This window comes from Mustela lutreola, chromosome 3, assembly GCF_030435805.1.
Source record: "Mustela lutreola isolate mMusLut2 chromosome 3, mMusLut2.pri, whole genome shotgun sequence".
Lineage (NCBI taxonomy): Eukaryota > Metazoa > Chordata > Mammalia > Carnivora > Mustelidae > Mustela > Mustela lutreola.
Window position 1 is genome coordinate 128,744,071 of NC_081292.1, and position 20,465 is coordinate 128,764,535.

The 20,465-nt window shown below is 35.6% G+C and overlaps 1 protein-coding gene across 4 annotated transcripts in view; it reads left to right on the forward strand.

Annotated features, from left to right (window-relative positions):
• The window catches only part of MBD5 (methyl-CpG binding domain protein 5), a 186,866-nt gene that overhangs the window by 15,863 nt on the left and 150,538 nt on the right, over positions 1-20,465 (forward strand). For all 4 annotated transcript variants that reach the window (XM_059166783.1, XM_059166781.1, XM_059166784.1 and 1 more), the window contains exon 2: positions 20,237-20,358. The gene's annotated coding sequence lies outside the window, so the exon portion shown is untranslated. The remainder of the gene's footprint in view (positions 1-20,236; positions 20,359-20,465) is intronic.

The window sequence follows — 20,465 nt, forward strand, 5'->3', positions numbered from 1 at the left end:
AGGATGTTTGTTTCTGTGTGATTTATCATTTATTAATCTATCGGTTTAGTTCTAGAAATCAGCCTCATCATGCCACAAACCACTTTGTACGCTAAGGGCAATGAATTACAGCATGCCCAAATGTCAGTAATACATGTTTAGACTTAATGTCAACATGTGTGAATAGGTGCAACCTAACTTAAGATCATCTGTTTATACAGATGATACCCTGTAGGTCATCTAGGAAAGGGAATAACTAATTCTGGATCATAGGCAGTCTCGGTTTTTATCATGTTATCGCCCCCATCCATACCAGGGTGACAAAGCGGGACTAGGGAAACTTTCTCTTTCTCTGATAGAAGATTATCCCCCAGTTAACCTAAACTACATTAATACAGGCTGGGTTCTCCTTCCTTCTACAGCAACCATTCTCCTCCCAGAGCTTCCCTGGCAAAAGGTGATCTTGGTCTGTCCGCTGTTTAAAAAGTTTTGTTTCAAGTTCAGAATTTTAAGAATTCTTAATTTTAAGAGCTTAACTCCAAAAAGTTAAAGAATTTTTAAGAGTTCTTGCTTCCCCCTTTCTAATCTACATTGACTAATCATCTACTTTCATTCACCCACAAAAACTAAAAGAACATCTGGTTCTGTTGTCTGACTGAACTTTCAGACACCTATGTATAAGATATATAAAATTTCAGGGTTTTTAAAAAAGATTTTGTTTATTTTAGAGAGAGAGAGAATGGGGGGAGAACCAGAGGGAGAAGGGGAGAGCATCTCAAGCAGACTATACTCTGATGCAGGGCTCCATCTCATGAGACCCTGAGATCACAACCTGAGCTGAAACCAAGAGTCAGACACTCAATTGATTGTGCCACCCAGGTGCCCCTGTAAAATTCCAGTTTTATTCCATTTTCTTAAGGATATTTTTCTCTTCTGTTTTATAACTGATGCACAGTCATTTCCCATTATTTACTAAAGTATTTGTTTTATTGTACTTCTCCCACATGCAAGATTAATAGGTTTCTATGTTGTATCATTCCTGATTTCCCAAATGTCTGATGGCTGGCCTGTGTGATAAACTTCATAACATTCCCTGTTTGGCCACAGTTTACCTTTCTTGCCTCACATCTGATCTTCTGCCTGTGTTCCACTCATACTGCACCAACAACTTACTACTTTCTCAGAACACACCATTTATTTCACTTGTCCATGCTTTTGATAGAAATGCTTAGCCAAGTGATTGCAACCATCTTCTGATAATTTTGTGAGGAACCAGAGCCTCAGTCCCCTCCTACTGACTCAGAATTTTTATGTTGATTTATTTAAAAGCTTCTCAGTTGATTCTAAAGCTACTTAAGAACCATTGCTATGGTCTTTTCTTTCCCTGCAGTGTCCTCCCGATCACGTGCTCTCTCTCTGTCTGACAAAATCTTCCTTGACAAAAGCCAAAAAAGAGAGAGAAGGAAAGAGACTAAGAGAGTTGAGAGACCTAACTAAAATACTACTTTCCCAAAAAATTTTCCTCATTTTTACCTCCATTTTTAATCTAGTGGATATTTGTTGTTGTTCTTGGTGAATTAGTATCAGAGTCCTCTTTCTTTGTTTAGGGGTCCCTTAGCTTCTAAATTAAAGATAGTTCCTACCTGAGAGGCTCAAAATATCAACTACTTACGTTTGAGCATGAGTTTGTAAGCAAGACTCTGACTGTTCAGGTATATACTCCACAGTCTTTGAGGCAAAAACTAGAGCCATGAGAAAACAGGCCATAAACTCCGTTTTTAGAGAAGGTAAATATGTAGCAACTGCTTCCAGTTTCCAGATACAACAGAAAAGCTATTCTAGAGGCAGCATCTAGCTTGCAGCTTCTAAACAGCAGCATTGTACGCTGGGGCCCCTTTTCCTAGACTGGTAGCCTCCAAAGCTAAATCTCCAGCTTCCTGGAGAATTCTGTGAGGTCCTTCCTATTAATAAATTTACTTTCTGCTGAAATTGCATCAAGTTGGTTTCTATCACCGGTAACTAAGATATAGAGACACCTAATAAAATAATCACCTCTCTATAGCCCCACAGCACTTCATTCAGAGGCCAAATGGGAATAAATCATACTGTTTTATTGTTAATTGCCAGTAGAATATGGACTAACTGTCAAAAGGGAAGGAAAGAACATTCTAGGCAGAACACCTAGCAGGAAGCCATGTGGCTGGAAGCAATATAGAGAATACCAGGACCCGAAGGGAACTTTTGCCTAAATGATAAATTAGACTAATTGGTGAGAGGTGTCAATAAATAGGAAGCTGTAAGAGGAGTTAAGTAACTGGATCACAGTAGCTCTACAAGACCATGTGAAGACATTTTTACTTCTATTAGGTTCAGTAACAATGTAAATCTATTGAGGTTTTTTAAATGGCAGATGTTATGCTCAGATTTATATTTTGGAAAAACCTCCTCTGTGGCATGAATAATAAATTGGAGATGGGAAAATGCTGATGATTTTACTTGGATTTGAGTTTTGCTCATAATATTTAGAGGTCTGTATTGTTCCAAGCTCATCACTGCCTTTTGGCTATGTCCTCCTACTCATCCTACATTTTTCCTTTTGGGGCAATCCAAGGTGAAGACCTCTCCTTTCTCATCTTTCAGTCCTTTAACCTTTAAAGCTAAGATGTAGAACAAGACTAGGGCAATATTTTTTCCATGTATCTTACTATTATTAGTAACAGTTGCAAATGAAGAGACTCATTTTTATCAAGTCCATTTAATTTCACGTAGATCTATAACTCAGTTTGGATTCTTTTGATATCCAGGTATTTAAGCTGTTCTAGGTTTGTTTGTTTGCTTTTTTGAAGAATTGGGTAGCTTTCATCTTATTCTTATTCTTTTAAAACTAAAACTGCAAACCAAAAAAGGATATACCATACCAAAATATATGCTAATAATGTATCTCTATATTATCTTACATAGTACGTACACACACACACGCACGTGCATACACAAATGTCTTTATTTCAAGAGCTATTCAAAATAAAAGTTCAATTTGAAAATACTGTTTGTATTTTTATACGGTCCCAGAAAGTCAAATGATGATTGCAAATGGCCAGATTGAGATGCCCAGCCAAATAATTAGAGTTGCTACTGATTTTTATAAGTATGACCTTCTGAATTTTAGTAAATCCCCCAAATCATTACAAAAGGAATTCAGTGGTAAATCAATTTGGTTTTTCATTCATTAGTATAGCCAAAGGCCTTTAATTTCTGAAGTCCAGAAAATCTTTCTAAGCATACTTTAAAAAAGCAATACCCCAAACAAAGGCAAGGCTTTTGGTGGCTAATATATGCACAGTTGGTAGAAACAAGACTGTAAGGCCACCCGTGGGACCAGCCTGCTTACCATGAAAGCACAGCAGGGGCAAGTGCAGGAAGAGGTTTAAGGCAAGAACAAGAGTTTTCCAAATTCCAGGCTGTTAATTTATATGAATGGTCTGTGGATCTTATTTGTCCACATTATTTCTTGGTTATTTTAACTAACAAACAAATAAGAGTATAGAATTTGATTAAGAAACATAAAAGTATACATTCTTTGTCCAAGGCATATTTAAGGAAATAGTAAGTTAAGTCATTTGAAATTGACATTTCTGCTAGTTAAAAATGATTGAATATGGGCAATTTCATTTGGTTCAAGCTATTAAAGCCTATCAATGCACTGTGCCGTACCATAACAGACAGCCCACCATGAGTTTGCTCATTCTGAATAGATATGATTACATTTTTTCTCCATTTTTTATATCAGCAATTAATTTTAACAAAATATTTACTTTTTCAAATAAATGTAATCTTATTAGGTGCCAGAAACACTTGTTATGGACATTTTAAAAACAGGTTATCAAATTCAAAAGAGACCTTTTAATTGTAAAGAAGTGGCAATAGGGTACAAATATACTGGGGAGCTGACCAAGCCTATAATTTTTTAATGCCCTCTTGGAGGAGATTCTAGAATTCAGGGCTTTTTCAGAACCATCATAGAATTAGAATTAACTTTCCCTAATTCCTAAAATTAGGAAAGATGGAGGTCACTATAAATAATTTTTAAATTAATAATAGTAATTATAGCAGATAATACTTAAATAGCGTTTACTGTGCCAGGCACTATTTTAAATGCTTTACATATATTAAGTCATTTAAACCTCACAGCAGGGGCACCTGGGTGGCTCAGTGGGTTAAGCCGCTGCCTTCGGCTCAGGTCATGATCTCAGGGTCCTGGGATCGAGTCCCGCATCGGGCTCTCTGCTCAGCAGGGAGCCTGCTTCCTTCTCTGTCTCTCTGTCTGCCTCTCAGTGTACTTGTGATTTCTCTCTGTCAAATAAATAAATAAAATCTTTATAAAAAAAAAATAAACCTCACAGCAATCTAGTGAAGTAGCTAATAGTAAGTGTCATTATCCCCATTACACAAATGAGGAAGTAGAGATACAGAACACTTAAACAATTTGTATTAAGTCACACAGCAAGTTAAGTGCCTGAGCCAAAATTTAAACTCAAGCATTCTGGCGCCAGAGGTACTACTTACCTAATAATAAATAAACTGCCTCTCAATATGAAAAAGGTCCAGCATCACTGAGTCAATTTTAACATTGGCACGAGTTGCAATAGTGGTTGAAATACTAAGTTCTTCAATGGAGGTTGTCATGCTTCTTTCCATTCCAATAGCTACCCTTCCAGACTGTTGCAGTAGTTCTCTAGCTAGGATACAGATTTCTAATCTTCTCCCCAATCTGGGCCAGTCAGCATCCCACTGCTAGATTAATATAAATAAATCATCACTTTAATCGTGTCACTACCTTGCTCAAATCCCTTTCCTGACTCCGTATTTCCACTGCCAGGAAAGGATGTAAAGAGGTGTGCACCAGGATCTGGTAGCATAACCTGAAAGCTCTTTATCACAAGCTCAACATTTCTTTGAAGTTTTCTGTTTTATCTTAAAAGTTCACCCAGATTTTATATCTATATACATCTGTTGGTTTTAATATCAAAATAATGTTTAAAATTAGATATCATATAATATGTCTGTTTTTAATATAAAAATAATGCTTAAATTTAGATATCGTATAATAACTTAATTCTACATTTTCTTTTTTTTTTAATTTTTTTATTTTTTATAAACATATATTTTTATCCCCAGGGGTACAGGTCTGTGAATCACCAGGTTTACACACTTCACAGCACTCACCAAATCACATGCCCTCCCCAATGTCCATAATCCCAACCCCTTCTCCCAAACCCCCTCCCCCCGGCAACCCTCAGTTTGTTTTGTGAGATTAAGAGTCACTTATGGTTTGTCTCCCTCCCAATCCCATCTTGTTTCATTTATTCTTCTTCTACCCACTTAAGCCTCCATGTTGCATCACCACTTCCTCATATCAGGGAGATCATATGATAGTTGTCTTTCTCCGCTTGACTTATTTCGCTAAGCATGATACGCTCTAGTTCCATCCATGTTGTTGCAAATGGCAAGATTTCATTTCTTTTGATGGCTGCATAGTATTCCATTGTGTATATATACCACATCTTCTTGATCCATTCATCTGTTGATGGACATCTAGGTTCTTTCCATAGTTTGGCTATTGTGGACATTGCTGCTATAAACATTCGGGTGCATGTGCCCCTTTGGATCACTACGTTTGTATCTTTAGGGTAAATACCCAATAGTGCAATTGCTGGGTCATAGGGCAGTTCTATTTTCAACATTTTGAGGAACCTCCATGCTGTTTTCCAGAGTGGCTGCACCAGCTTGCATTCCCACCAACAGTGTAGGAGTGTTCCCCTTTCTCCGCATCCTCGCCAGCATCTGTCATTTCCTGACTTGTTGATTTTAGCCATTCTGACTGGTGTGAGGTGATATCGCATTGTGGTTTTGATTTGTATTTCCCTGATGCCGAGTGATATGGAGCACTTTTTCATGTGTCTGTTCGCCATCTGGATGTCTTCTTTGCAGAAATGTCTGTTCATGTCCTCTGCCCATTTCTTGATTGGATTATTTGTTCTTTGGGTGTTGAGTTTGCTAAGTTCTTTATAGATTCTGGACACTAGTCCTTTATCTGATATGTCGTTTGCAAATATCTTCTCCCATTCTGTCAGTTGTCTTTTGATTTTGTTAACTGTTTCCTTTGCTGTGCAAAAGCTTTTGATCTTGATGAAATCCCAGTAGTTCATTTTTTCCCTTGCTTCCCTTGCCTTTTGCGTTGTTCCTAGGAAGATGTTGCTGCGGCTGAGGTCGAAGAGGTTGCTGCCCGTGTTCTCCTCAAGGATTTTGATGGATTCCTTTCGTACATTGAGGTCCTTCATCCATTTTGAGTCTATTTTTGTGTGTGGTGTAAGGAAATGGTCCAATTTCATTTTTCTGCATGTGGCTGTCCAATTTTCCCAGCACCATTTATTGAAAAGGCTGTCTTTTTTCCATTGGACATTCTTTCCTGCTTTGTCGAAGATTAGTTGACCATAGATTTGAGGGTCTATTTCTGGGCTCTCTATTCTGTTCCATTGATCTATGTGTCTGTTTTTGTGCCAGTACCATGCTGTCTTGATGATGACAGCTTTGTAATAGAGCTTGAAGTCCGGAATTGTGATGCCACCAACGTTGGCTTTCTTTTTCAATATCCCTTTGGCTATTCGAGGTCTTTTCTGGTTCCATATAAATTTTAGCATTATTTGTTCCATTTCTTTGAAAAAGATGGATGGTACTTTGATAGGAATTGCATTAAATGTGTAGATTGCTTTAGGTAGCATAGACATTTTCACAATATTTATTCTTCCAATCCAGGAGCATGGAACATTTTTCCATTTCTTTGTGTCTTCCTCAATTTCTTTCATGAGTACTTTATAGTTTTCTGAGTATAGATTCTGTGTCTCTTTGGTTAGGTTTATTCCTAGGTATCTTATGGTTTTGGGTGCAATTGTAAATGGGATTGACTCCTTAATATCTCTTTCTTCTGTCTTGCTGTTGGTGTAGAGAAATGCAACTGATTTCTGTGCATTGATTTTATATCCTGACACTTTACTGAATTCCTGTATAAGTTCTAGCAGTTTTGGAGTGGAGTCTTTTGGGTTTTCCACATATAGTATCATGTCATCTGCGAAGAGTGATAATTTGACTTCTTCTTTGCCGATTTGGATGCCTTTAATTTCCTTTTGTTGTCTGATTGCTGAGGCTAGGACCTCTAGTACTATGTTGAATAGCAGTGGTGATAATGGACATCCCTGCCGTGTTCCTGACCTTAGCGGAAAAGCTTTCAGTTTTTCTCCATTGAGAATGATATTTGCGGTGGGTTTTTCATAGATGGCTTTGATGATATTGAGGTATGTGCCCTCTATCCCTACACTTTGAAGAGTTTTGATCAGGAAGGGATGTTGTACTTTGTCAAATGCTTTTTCAGCATCTATTGAGAGTATCATATGGTTCTTGTTCTTTCTTTTATTGATGTGTTGTATCACATTGACTGATTTGCGGATGTTGAACCAACCTTGCAGCCCTGGAATAAATCCCACTTGGTCGTGGTGAATAATCTTTTTAATGTACTGTTGAATCCTATTGGCTAGTATTTTGTTGAGTATTTTCGCATCTGTGTTCATCAAGGATATCGGTCTATAGCTCTCTTTTTTGATGGGATCCTTGTCTGGTTTTGGGATCAAGGTGATGCTGGCTTCATAAAATGAGTTTGGAAGTTTTCCTTCCATTTCTATTTTTTGGAACAGTTTCAGGAGAATAGGAATTAGTTCTTCTTTAAATGTTTGGTAGAATTCCCCCGGGAAGCCGTCTGGCCCTGGGCTTTTGTTTGTTTGGAGATTTTTAATGACTGTTTCAATCTCCTTACTGGTTATGGGTCTGTTCAGGCTTTCTATTTCTTCCTGGTTCAGTTGTGGTAGTTTATATGTTTCTAGGAATGCATCCATTTCTTCCAGATTGTCAAATTTATTGCCGTAGAGTTGCTCATAGTATGTTGAAAATTCTACATTTTCAAAGAAAATTGATGAGTCAGAGATGCTTCATTTGTACCATGGTCGTTCTAGTGTCACATGAATTACATGTACTCCTGTTTGAAGAGCCTGAGTGTACAGGATATATTTGGGGTGTCTTTGCTACATATTTAAGACCCAATTATCTGGTCCCCTCCCAACCTTCCCATCTTATAACTTGCTATTTCCCTACATTGATCCTCTGATAAACCCACCCACCTAATCATCCAGTTATTTACCACATACCCACTACATACCAGGCACTGTCTCCTGAAGATGGCTTGTACTGCATACCACCTATATATTGTGGCTTTTGTCCTTTCTCCCTGCTTGGAATACCTTCTCACCCTATTTCTATTTAAGTGCTAATCCTTCAAGACCTAATTCAGATAGCTTTTCCTGACTATCCCATGCAGGATTCTGAATTCCTATAACACTTACTTTGTGCTTATTATATGTTATGTTTTTTATATTTGTATGACTAGGTCTTTTTTTTTTTTTTATGTATGACTAGGTCTTAAACATAACAGGCAGAAAAGTGAGAAAAGGACACAGGCACAGGAATATGAAGTAGCACAGGGTATTCCAGTAAATAGGAGGTTGTTTCAAATAACTGGAAGGTAGGCTATACACTGGTAATATAAAAAAGAGTAGGGACCTTTGGGAGAAGGGGGGTGTGGTTATGGACATTGAGGAGGGTATGTGCTATGGTGAGTGCTGTGAAGTGTGTAAACCTGGCGATTCACAGACCTGTACCCCTGGGGATAAAAATATATTATATGTTTATAAAAAATAAAAAATTTAAAAAAAAAAGAGTAGGGACCAGATCATGAAGGGATATATAACACGTACTAAAAAATGGACATCTCACCCACCCCAGCTCCCACTGTAATTAATGGGCAACCAACAAAGAATTCAAACAGTTGATAATTTATTATACTGGTCATAATAAACTTTGATGTAAATTCTGTAGTTTTTAATATTCTTCAGGTTTTTAGATCTTACTTTATCTATGTAAAATTATGATCATGTCTTTATGAAGTCCTTTTTTAACTTAACCCACTCTATATCTTTTCTGTATTCAGTGGATACACACATAGACAGGAATTTTGCTCATTGCTTTAAAAAATGGAATCTAGAATCTTGGAGTGCCTGGTGGCTCAGTGGGTTAAAGCCTCTGCCTTCAGCTCAGGTCATGATCCCAGGCTCCTAGGATCGAGCCCCACATCAGGCTCTCTGCTCAGCAGGAGCCTGCTTCCCCCTCTCTCTCTGCCTGCTTCTCTGCCTACTTGTGATCTCCATCTGTCAAATAAATAAAATCTTTAAAAAAAAAAAAAAAGGAGTCTCTCACACACACACACACGAATGGCCCAACATTTCACATTTTTCATTCTACACTGCTTTGTAGAAATAGCTCTAATTTTTTAAATCACTGTGATATATTGTATAGTATGGATGTACCAAAATTTATTCAACAATTCCTTTGTTTCCAGTTTCTTGATATTTTTAAGGTATTATATCTGAGTCAAAGCTTAGGTTTATTTCACTAAGCTTCACCGTAATCTTGATCAATCTATCATGAACTGTTAAATATTTCGGGTAGGTTTGGGTATATAAGACAAAAGTAAACTTATGTTTGTAATCTGTCTAGTTTATTATGACCCTATCTCATATTCTCTGTTGCTTTCAAATTAGTGGATATTTAGGAGTTGTTCCCAATAGTAATATATCATCAAAAGTCTTGAAACAGACCCATCTGATGACTCAAATTTTGAGTTCAAGTATTGTGATATCATACATATTAACATAAGGAAATTACAATAATATTTTTCAAAGTAAGATGTTAATAGGAATTTCAAAAAGATTCCATAGTCATATTATTTGGGAAAATACACTAGATTGAACTGGGCTCTGCAAGCATGCATTACGTTTTTCTGACTGTATCATTCTATGAAATACCATTTGGTAAACAGGGTCATACATTATTCTAAAACAGTTTAGACAGCTGAATTGTGTTCAGTCATGTGGTAGATACCCAAAAGCCATTTTCATGGCACTTGCATTAGCCCCAAAGTTGTACAGGTATGGGAAAACAAACCCACTCAGATTGCTACTGACTTGTCTCAGTGTTTCTCCCACTGTTCCTCTTCATACCTCTATTACATCTATTATTCAACCACAAGGGCTTAGAATTCCACTGATACTAGATTATGAAAAGTTTTAAAGCATCTGCAGTACTTTCTTTCAGTACTTTCTTTACTTTCATGCTTTTGCAAACCTTTCCTCTTCCATCTATCTGTAATCCTCTCTTTCTTCTTATATTTCTCCGTATTGAGATCTGTAAATGCTTCTTTCTTTGGAAGGTTTCCCCAAACTCTTTAGTGAAAATTGAACCATTCCTTGTTTGGTTTTCTTATACCATTTTGCATTTCTTTCAGTGATAATACATTTAACTTCCTGCTTTATGATTCATATGGTGGTTGTGCATGTTTGTTGTATTAAACATCATGCTATGACTTCCAGTCCTTACTGTAACAGAGCTCATAGGCTAGCTGATGGGGCAATATATAAATAAATTTATACAATTTAATGTGATAAGTATTTATAAAGGTACACAATGGTAGTAGGAATAAGGTAAACATAAGAAAACATTTGCATTTATAAATTAACTTATACAACTAAGATTTTAACTTCATTTATAATAGCCTACTCTAGAATTAAATGAAGTAGATGTTGTAGTGGTTATTACACATGATTTCCTCTTCTAGTACCTTATAGGTGCCTTGTTATTTATTTATTTCCGATTATACTTGGCACTACTACAGATACATAGGATACACTCAATTAATGTTTGTTAAATTGAACTAATTTCCTGGAGTTGCTCATTAAAAAAAAAAAAAACTTTATTGCACAGTCTACGATTTATTATGCCTGCATAATCGGACTGTTTTATTCCTAACTTAAGATATAATTGTAGGGAAGGTGACAAACACAAAATTTTTAAATCTAGATTATTATTTGACTCTTTCTCCACAGAACTTTTGAAACCATAGACTTAGTTCCATGGGACTACCTTTGCACAAAATATTTATGGAATTGCTTTTGTTCTGTGACCACTATTTTAAATATACACACAAGTTTCATCTGAATTCTGAAATCAACTAAATGTCATCTCCAGCTATGTTTAGTGGGTCAAAAGTTATGTATGCCTTTTGGATCAAAAACAAGAGATCTTGTGTGGTGCAAAAGCTAATTGTAAAGATATTTACAAAACAAAAATTTCAAAAATACTTCAAACAATTCCAGAATTTCTGGGATTGCCTTCTAACTTCCCAAAATAGACATTTGAAAGACAAAACTGATTGAAAGCATATTTATTAAAATACCAGACTCTACATAGGCTCAGTTTATAATTCTGGTTTATTAAGAAGATTGTTGGTTTAACTGAACTGGAATTCAAGCATTTTATTATTTTCTGACTAGTAATCAGTCTAATAATATTTTGAATTGGTATGAAACTTTTACCAGCGGCACTGATATTATAACTTATTTTTAACTAGAGAATAGCATTCTTATCTCACTTTAATTCTGTAAAAATTGTGGTTATAGCTCAGTTTTTTTATTTTTATTAGATATTTTTCTTCATAAGAAAATATATACATTCATGCTCATGATTTTCTCATAATTATATTCATTGTTGTCATCAGGTAATGATAATGGAGGGTGAGACCAAAAGTCACCCTCATTACTTGATTAGCTATCCTTAACCTAAAGGAAACTAATCTGGAAATAAGACCAAGGACATATCAGATGGAGCAAATATTTTAAAACGGCATTTATTTCAACAGCACTTACTCAGTTTCTGAGAAATGAAACAGGAATTGAGCTAAAGTTTATTTTTGCGTTAGCCAGAAAGAAAAGAATTGCCAGTCAAATTAATCCTATAGGCATGAAGAGATAGATCTATTTAAGAAAACAAGTGCCTTTTTAAAGCCTTTGAGCTCATTTGAAATATCCATATACTTCCAGTTTTTACTCTGACTTCAAAGTATTTTATTTTACAGGTTTATAAAATCAGCTTTTATAGGAAGTAGGTTACATATTTCAATTTCCTTTTAGTGTTTTTAATAAATAATAAAACAATTAAAAGTACTCCAGACTTGACTAATTATCTGATAAAATTCAGTTTTAAGAAACTACTACAGAATACATATTTTCAGGGAGATTCACACAGGTTTATGGAGCATACAACCATAAATATCAAAGGGTAAAATAGAGATTTGGGGTTTACTAGCCTAACCTTTTAAGTTTGATGAATAAGGAAGCCATCTGAGCTGCTGTCACATGCATGACCTGGAATGATTTCAACAACTGCATATTCTTATGTTTTTATACACAATATATATTCACAAATAATATCCAACAGATCCAGACCTTAAGTAGGGTACTTTGGTTTTTGTGAAAATCTTTTACAAGACATAGTAAGACATAGTTTGACATAGTTTGCTTTGTGAAGAAGTTGGGCTTAAGTTATTAAAAACTGTGGTAATAACAGTTAACATTTGCATATAGCTTTATGTTTACCAAATTTTTAAATTTATTTATCATCTCAGTTGATCCTAGAAATAGTGGAGATAATACTTATAAGGTAGGTAGGAGTCAAGACTCTTTTGGTTGCAATGAAGAACATTCTCCCTCTCTGCGCACCCCCTCCCACTACACACACACACACACACACACACAGGCTTAGACTACAACAGGATATTTTGGCTCATAGCATGGAATGGTCTTTCATCTAGGCTAATTTGGAGCTGAATAGGCTCAATTGTCAGCTCCACGCTTGGTGATACTGAGAGTTTTAAGTGTCACTGGTCCTCATTTGGTTAAGTGCTCATCCTTGAACATGTAACTGTGGACAGGGGATAGGGTAATATGCTGACGTGCTTCTCCACTTAAATCCTCCTCCAGAGCTGGGAAATGGGTGAGTTAAAGAAAAATCAGGATGCAGTTAACGGAAGTAGAAGGAAAGCATGGAAGCATGGTAGGTAGGCAAACATCAAATGTCCTTTCCAGCAGGTTTTCTCATGTCTACTTTACAGGTGAGAAAAGCAATACTCTGAAAATATTTTCTGAAAGACCTATCCAAATTTAGGTCTTCTAGTTACAAATCCTGCTCGTGGCTGCTATAAAACAAAGGGAAAGCAGTTTGGATAAGAAAAGATGTGGTTCCAGGTATCACACTTACTTCTAGTCTTTGTTTCAAAGTAGACCAGACATGATCAATTTTAGGGTAATGATTGAATCTGATCTCTGTGGAGTAGATGAACAAGACGTACATGGAACATAAATTGTTCCAAAGTTCATGGAAGGGAGTGGAAGGAGGTACAATGGATGTAATCCTTACAACCGAGAGTAAGGAATTTGGAATTAAAATTAAAATAGCAAATATTTATTAACCGATCATTATGTCTCAGGCACTGTGCTAAGCACTGTTCCTGTGTCAATTAACACTCACAACATTATTGTGAAGTAAGGATTTTACACTTAAGAAATCTTAAGCAAAAAGAGGTTTAATATCTTGTCCAAGATTATATAACTAAAAAAGAGGTAGAACCTAGAATGTCTAGGACTCTGTACAGTGCCCATTTTTGTTTTTCATTGTTACCAACTAAAGTAGTAATGTTTAGATGCCTGCCATGGGCTGACTGCCAAAGCAGATGTTTGTCTGCCTCAACATTTTTTTTTTCCAGAAACTTATCCTGTAAGGCTATATAATAAAACAGTTCATCTACAGTGACACTTAAGAATTTGTAAATGCCTGCTAAGTTTCCACAGATTATTGTTAATGGCAATCTTATGCTGTTTTTTGGTTGGTGTTGTGTATATCAACGTTACACATGGATATGGTTTAAAAAATCAAGCCGTCCTATGAGACTTAAAAAAAAAACCAGCAGCAGTCCCCTGCTCTGCAAACTTTCCACCATTTTTCTAATTCCCAGAAGCTATCATTTTCAGTTCATTTTTAGCTGTTCCTTTTTATATTTATAAAAAATACCTCTAAAGAATATGATTATTTCTACTTCTTGATTTTTTTCAGCTTTGCATGTAATCTATTAATTTCTCACTATGGAAGCTATTGAATTAAATCCGAATACATCATCTTCTCAATATAATTATATAATGATTTTGATGTTTAACTTTTAATTAAGCACATTTTATAACTTAATAATTAAGTTAATATAAATTAATTTATTTATAAAATTATAAAATTGTTTTTATAAATTAATGACTGAACCATATCATGTTTCTAATTCTTTGTTTTCCCTAAAATTAATAATTATCTTGTTTTTTCATTTGCTTGGTTCAATGTACTTGTTTCTGATTCAGTTGCAACCTCTGTCCCATACAGCACAGGTTACTTTTCATTATCACCTGGGGGCTTCTTTTGTTCCTGTTTTTTGAGTTGAAACTCTTGTTTTTAATGTCTTTTCCATCTTCATTTCTTCTCATTTAGATGGAGCACATTTACCGATAGCTTTGATCTTGTCTCTCTGAAAATATCTTTCAGCTTTATTGATATTTCATTGATATTATGGCTAACTACAGAACTCTGGTTTGAAATTTATTTTCTTTCAAAGTTTTTATGGTCTGTCTCCATTGTCTTTTAGTTTCCAGTGTTGAAAATCTGAAAGACATTCTACTTTCTGTCTTGTATATTTTTCCTTTCTGGAATCTTTTACAATTTTGTTTGTCACGAAGTTCTGAAATTTTATGTGCCCTGTAGGGGATCTATTTCCATTAATTTGGCTGAGCGCCCAGTGAACCCTTTTAATCCAGAAATTCTTATTCTTTAATTCAGAAAATTTTTCATGAGTTATCTCTTAGATAATTTTTTCTCTGTTTTCTTTTCTCTTTTTCTGTTATTTGGATGTTGAACCTTCTAGATTGCTCTTCTAATTTTCTTATCCTTTCTCTCCTATATTCTTTCCGTCAATCTCTTCATTTGCTGGGAGATCTTCCAACCTTCCATTTCTATCATAATTTTGTTTCCCACTGACACTTTTCTTGTCTCCTGAGTGTTTTTTCTTTCTTTCTTTTTTTAAGCAATCTGGTTTTGTTTCATGGATGCGGTTCTTCTCTTATCTCTTTAAAGATAATTTTTTGAAGGGCTTAAGCATCTGCCTTCAGCTTAGGTCATGATCTTTAGGTCCTGGGATCAAGCCCCACGTTGGGGTCCTATGTTAGCAGGGAGCCTGCTTCTCCCCTCGCTTGTGCTCTCTCTGTCTCTCTCTCTCTCAAATGAATAAAATATTTTTTAAAAAAGGTAATTTTTTTGAAATTCTCATTTCCTGACAGTTCTATTTTCTGTTTGTTTGCTTATTTTGTTTGTTCATTTGTTTGTTTCGGGTTCCATCTTTCCTTTTAGGGGCTTTCCCCAGATGTCTAGTGGTCATTGGCTGTCAGTTCAGATTTCAGATAGTGAGAAAGGGAGAAGGCCAGGATAACACATAACTGGAGCTTAATGGCTGTGAATTCCCTAGACCTGAACATGCTGTTTTGTTCAGGAGCCCCCAGTATCATTTCACTGAATACCTGTTTTGTTTTGTTTTGTTTTTATTCCAGTAATATTCACCAAAGAAGAATCTTCCACTCTCCTGCCTAGAAGTTTATGATGGGCTACTGGCATTCTGCAAACCCAGTAGTAGAGGACTTGGGAGTCTTAATATTTGTCATGTAAAACTTCATTCAGTTCTATTTTCAGTAGAATAATCTTCCCTCCAGAATTCTTCAAAATTTGCTAGTTGGGGAATCTTCTGTTTTACACACTCCAAAGAATAAACATTTAGTCTTCTGCCAAGATAAGAGAGGGAGGAGGACTTGACTAGCTATGAATGATAGAAAACGAATGCAAGAGATTGATTCTTATATTGGTTTCTAACCAGGCTTACTGTTATTTAACCTGCTTCCAGAAATTTAGGTGTTACCAATTCCCAAGTATTTTGGAAACTACTGCAAATAAAATTGCGTCCCAGCTTTACCTACTGCTGGCTTAGGATTCAACTTGTTTGAATCGGCTATCAGTTAGCCATCGTACTTCTGTCTTCTAGCTTCCAAATTTTGGTTACCATCATTAATTCATTCACTGCTCACTCTCTTTTTCTTTCTTTGTTTATGCTTTTTAACAAAAATTTTAATACTGTATTTTAGTATGGTTTAAAAAATGGATGGAGTTAAATGTGTATGTCCAATCTACCTTTTTAATCAGAAATCATTATTGATTGTGGATTTTATTATTCACTGTGTAATTTCTTTTTAATGGTTGTTAGATTTGAGGTAAATACCTTTTTTAAAAAAGGCAATTTCTATTTAGAGGAAATGGGAGATAATTATAACTAATTCCTATGCTCAATCTCAGGGTAAGATTTAAGAAGATTGCTATTTATGTTTATTGTATTTGAATGCTTTTTTTATGACAGAGACCTGCTTCCTTCATGGTATATGGGGATGTTTATTATTCCATCAGCCTGAAAACAATAACAAGGAGCCTTACTTTATAGAGCTCAGTCTTGTATGGTAAGGACGTACAACATGGTCAAACTTTTCCAGTCAAAAACTGGGCAACATAAAACTATGTTTTATGTTTTCTCTGTGCTTTAGAAAAAATAGTAGATCCACCAACCATTGGCCAAACAATGTGTTGTACTTGATACATACCTGTATGAAATAATTTTTTATTCTCACACATTTTTTTGAAAATACATATTGTTTATTGGATGGGTTTATATTGAGAATATTGAGAAGGGATATATTTTTTAATTGAAGTATAATTAACATATAATGTTATTTTAGTTTCAGGTGTATAATGTATTGATTTGGCAATTCTATACATTACTGAGCACTCATCATACAATGTTAATACAATATTATTGACTATATTTTCTATGCTGTCATTCTGTTTTATACCTAAAAATCCAAGACTCAGAGAAGTTAAGCTATTTCCTCAAATTTATACAGCCAGTGGGCCACAAAGCAGGATTCAATAACTCTAAAGCTAATACACTTTGGAAGTGAATATGTATACAAAATCTGGCATTATGGGATGGTATTAAAGGTCCTTAGAACTTGGGAAGAAGTTAAAGGAAAGTTACTGTCACAAATCATAACCAGAAAATCACACCCTTTATTATTTCTACATTTTTTACAACCATTTCATTGAATTTTTGTAATAGGCCTATAAGCTGGCTATGTAGATTTAAATGTTGTAGTTGCTTATCTCAAGTGTGTAAAATATAGTTTGCCTATATTTAAAAAATGACTTTTCTCACAGATTCCTTTTCCTGGTACCACCCACCATCACCATTTCCACAGATAAAGGAAAAATTAATCTTACCAACTGGTAGTTGCTTGGTTACTTCTAAAGTAAAATCAGGGCGCCTGGGTGGCTCAGTGGGTTGAGCCGCTGCCTTCGGCTCGGGTCATGATCTCAGGGTCCTGGGATCGAGGCCCGCGTTGGGCTCTCTGCTCAGCAGGGAGTCTGCCTGCCTCTCTGTCTACTTGTGATCTCTCTCTGTCAAATAAATAAATAAAATCTTTAAAAAAAATTAAAAAAATAAAGTAAAATCAAATTGATTTAGGCTTTAAACCAAGATTCTTCCCCTTAGCTTAAAAGGATTCTCCGTCCCTTCTCTTCTCCAGGTTCCTGGGAGACTTATATACCTGGCGTCAATGAATGAGTGTGGGTTTCTGTACTCTTCTCTCTGCTTCCTTGTCGCCATTGAGTTATTGCTTGACCCTTGACATTTTGGCCAATGTGCCAGCATCCACAAAGGCATAATTCCTTGTTTGGCCTCTGGAATCATAAACTGGATCTATTACCACGATTCTTGCCATGGTTTCTAGTAAGGGCTGTGCCCTCTCCTTTATGTCTGCCAGCTGAGTCTTAGCCACTTTAGCACCCCTCTCATGGCAGAGGCTACAGCAACTTTTTAGGGGCTCTGTCACAATATACTGGCATGCTTAGAATCCAAAGATGTTTTCAGACAAATCTTCCCAGATACATTCCTGAGTTATTGTCTTCAATACTCTATACTCAGACACCTCAATGCTCTTTTCTTCCTGGTGGCCATTATCTTATTTCCTTTGCATGAGAAAACATCTTTATGTCCCCTTGTATTTTTGTCTATAGTTTTTACAATATAGTTTTATAATAATAATATAAAATAAGGCAACGGTACTGGAATCACCCATTGACAAAATGTGCTATGAAGAAATCAAGGTGTAGAACAGTGTGCATAACCATTTCTGTACACGCAAGTGAAGATATGGCAGTGCATTAAACATTTCTGGAAGAATACAGGAAATCTGTTAGCAGAAGTTACCTCTAAAGAGGGAAAACAGTCTTGTCTAAGACTGGAAGAGAAATTTTTGCTGCCCCTTCGTGTCTTTCAAATTCTACATCATGAAAATAGCCTATTAAAAAAGAAGTAAAAGGGACGCCTGGGTGGCTCAGTTGGTTAAGCAGCTGCCTTCGGCTCAGGTCATGATCCCAGCGTCCTGGGATCGAGTCCCACATCGGGCTCCTTGCTCCACGGGGAGTCTGCTTCTCCCTCTGACTCTGCCTTCCACTCTGTCTGTCTGTGCTCGCTCTCCCTCTGAAAAATAAATAAATAAAATCTAAATAAAAAAGAAGTAAAAGATAATTATAAAACACTTATAATTTGGCTTTATCAACCTGCCAAGCTTCGGATTATCTGATTCTCAGCCACAGACAGAAAGTAGCTCTTTTGGCAAAGCTGTCTTTTTTCCCCCTTCTCTGCTTCCAGATAGGTCATTCCTTCTTGTAGGAATTTACTGAAGTCTGGATGAAGCACTAGCAACCTGCTCCAATGTTCTTAATTTTTCCCTTCTTTTAGAAGGGAAAATACTTCAGTAGGAAGAGGGCCTGAGTCTCAAATAGAACAGATATGGTTTAGCTGTTTTGCTAATGTGCTTGACAAAGACTTAGTTAAAAAGGTCCTCAACACCCTTAACCTGATCTTTTTGGTTAAGCCATGTACATATTTTAGGGTTTGTTACTCCCAGGAATTTTGTTATCTTCAAGCCTATCACAATGAATAGGTATTTAATAAATTGTGATGAATATAAATACATGAATGAATAATTTTATTTCTAGGTACAAACCACCTAAGTTAATTTTAAATTTATTCACGGATAGAGATTTCTGGAGTCTGTATTTTAGATTTCCCAATTGTCCAGCAATTATAACTGTCTTTTTTTCTCTAATCCAAGATCTAATTATGGATTATTCTCTGTATTCTATTATCATATCCATTTAATATCCTTTAATATAGAAAAATTGCCAACCTCTTTGTATCATGTCATTGATATTTTTTTTCAGTCTGGGCCAATGTTTGCAAGGTGGCCCTTATTTTAGATTTTCCTGAAAATTTTTTTATTATTAGATTCAAATGAAATATTCTTGGAAAGAATACTTCATTGGTGATGCTGTGCCTTCTCAAGGTGTCATATCTAGAGTAAGAGGAAATTGTTAACACACTAGAAAAGCATATCATACTACTATGGCTTAAGGTCTGATACGAGTTTTCAATTCTCCTTGCTTTAATTTTATACTAATCAAGTAATGTCTAAGTGGTGGTTCAGTACTTAATTAGACCAGATATTAGTACATAGTATTTTATCAAATGAATATCATTTTAAAAACACACAAAAAAAATTTTAAATTGATCAGCTTTTTTGTAAGTTTTTATCAGTTTAGGAAGCTGATAAAATTAAGTTTCTGGTATGCAGAGCTGAGGGCCAAGTAGTAATAATAATAATGCCTCACAGGATCGAGGTGAGAATTACTTTGAGATGGTAACAGAAGTAAAATATCACTGATAATAATGTGCTCTGTGAAGGATCTCTATTAATATAATCAATCCCACTTTTTATTTTTAAAAATCACATATATAGCAACAGTATCTGGCACTGTTATGAATACTTTATGAATATAATCTTTATAGATGGTAATATCATTATCCCCACTTACAGATGAGGAGACTGAGGCACAGAGAAAATAAGTAACTTTGCCAAGGTCATACAGAAAGTAAGTGGTAATATTTCCAACTGTTTACCTGCGATATCCCACTTGAAAACAGGCAGCCTGTATAGCTCCAAGCTATACTTGAGGATGATATTCCTTCAGCTGCTCCTTTAAATAAATGTGTGTGTTTATGTTATTTCTGTTACAGAGAGAAGAGGTACTCCCTTATAGGGACTCATAAAGGCATAGAGCATCTAGAGATTTACTGCCTCCATTACGCTGCTGGCTCTCACAGCACTTGTTATGTTTTTATCAGTTTCTCTCCAGAAGGTAGGAATTGTGTTTTCTCTCTATGAATTCTTTATAATTATAGTTTTCTTGATTGTGAACTTAATTTTTATTAAATATGAAAAGCATCTGATACCTATAAAATAAGA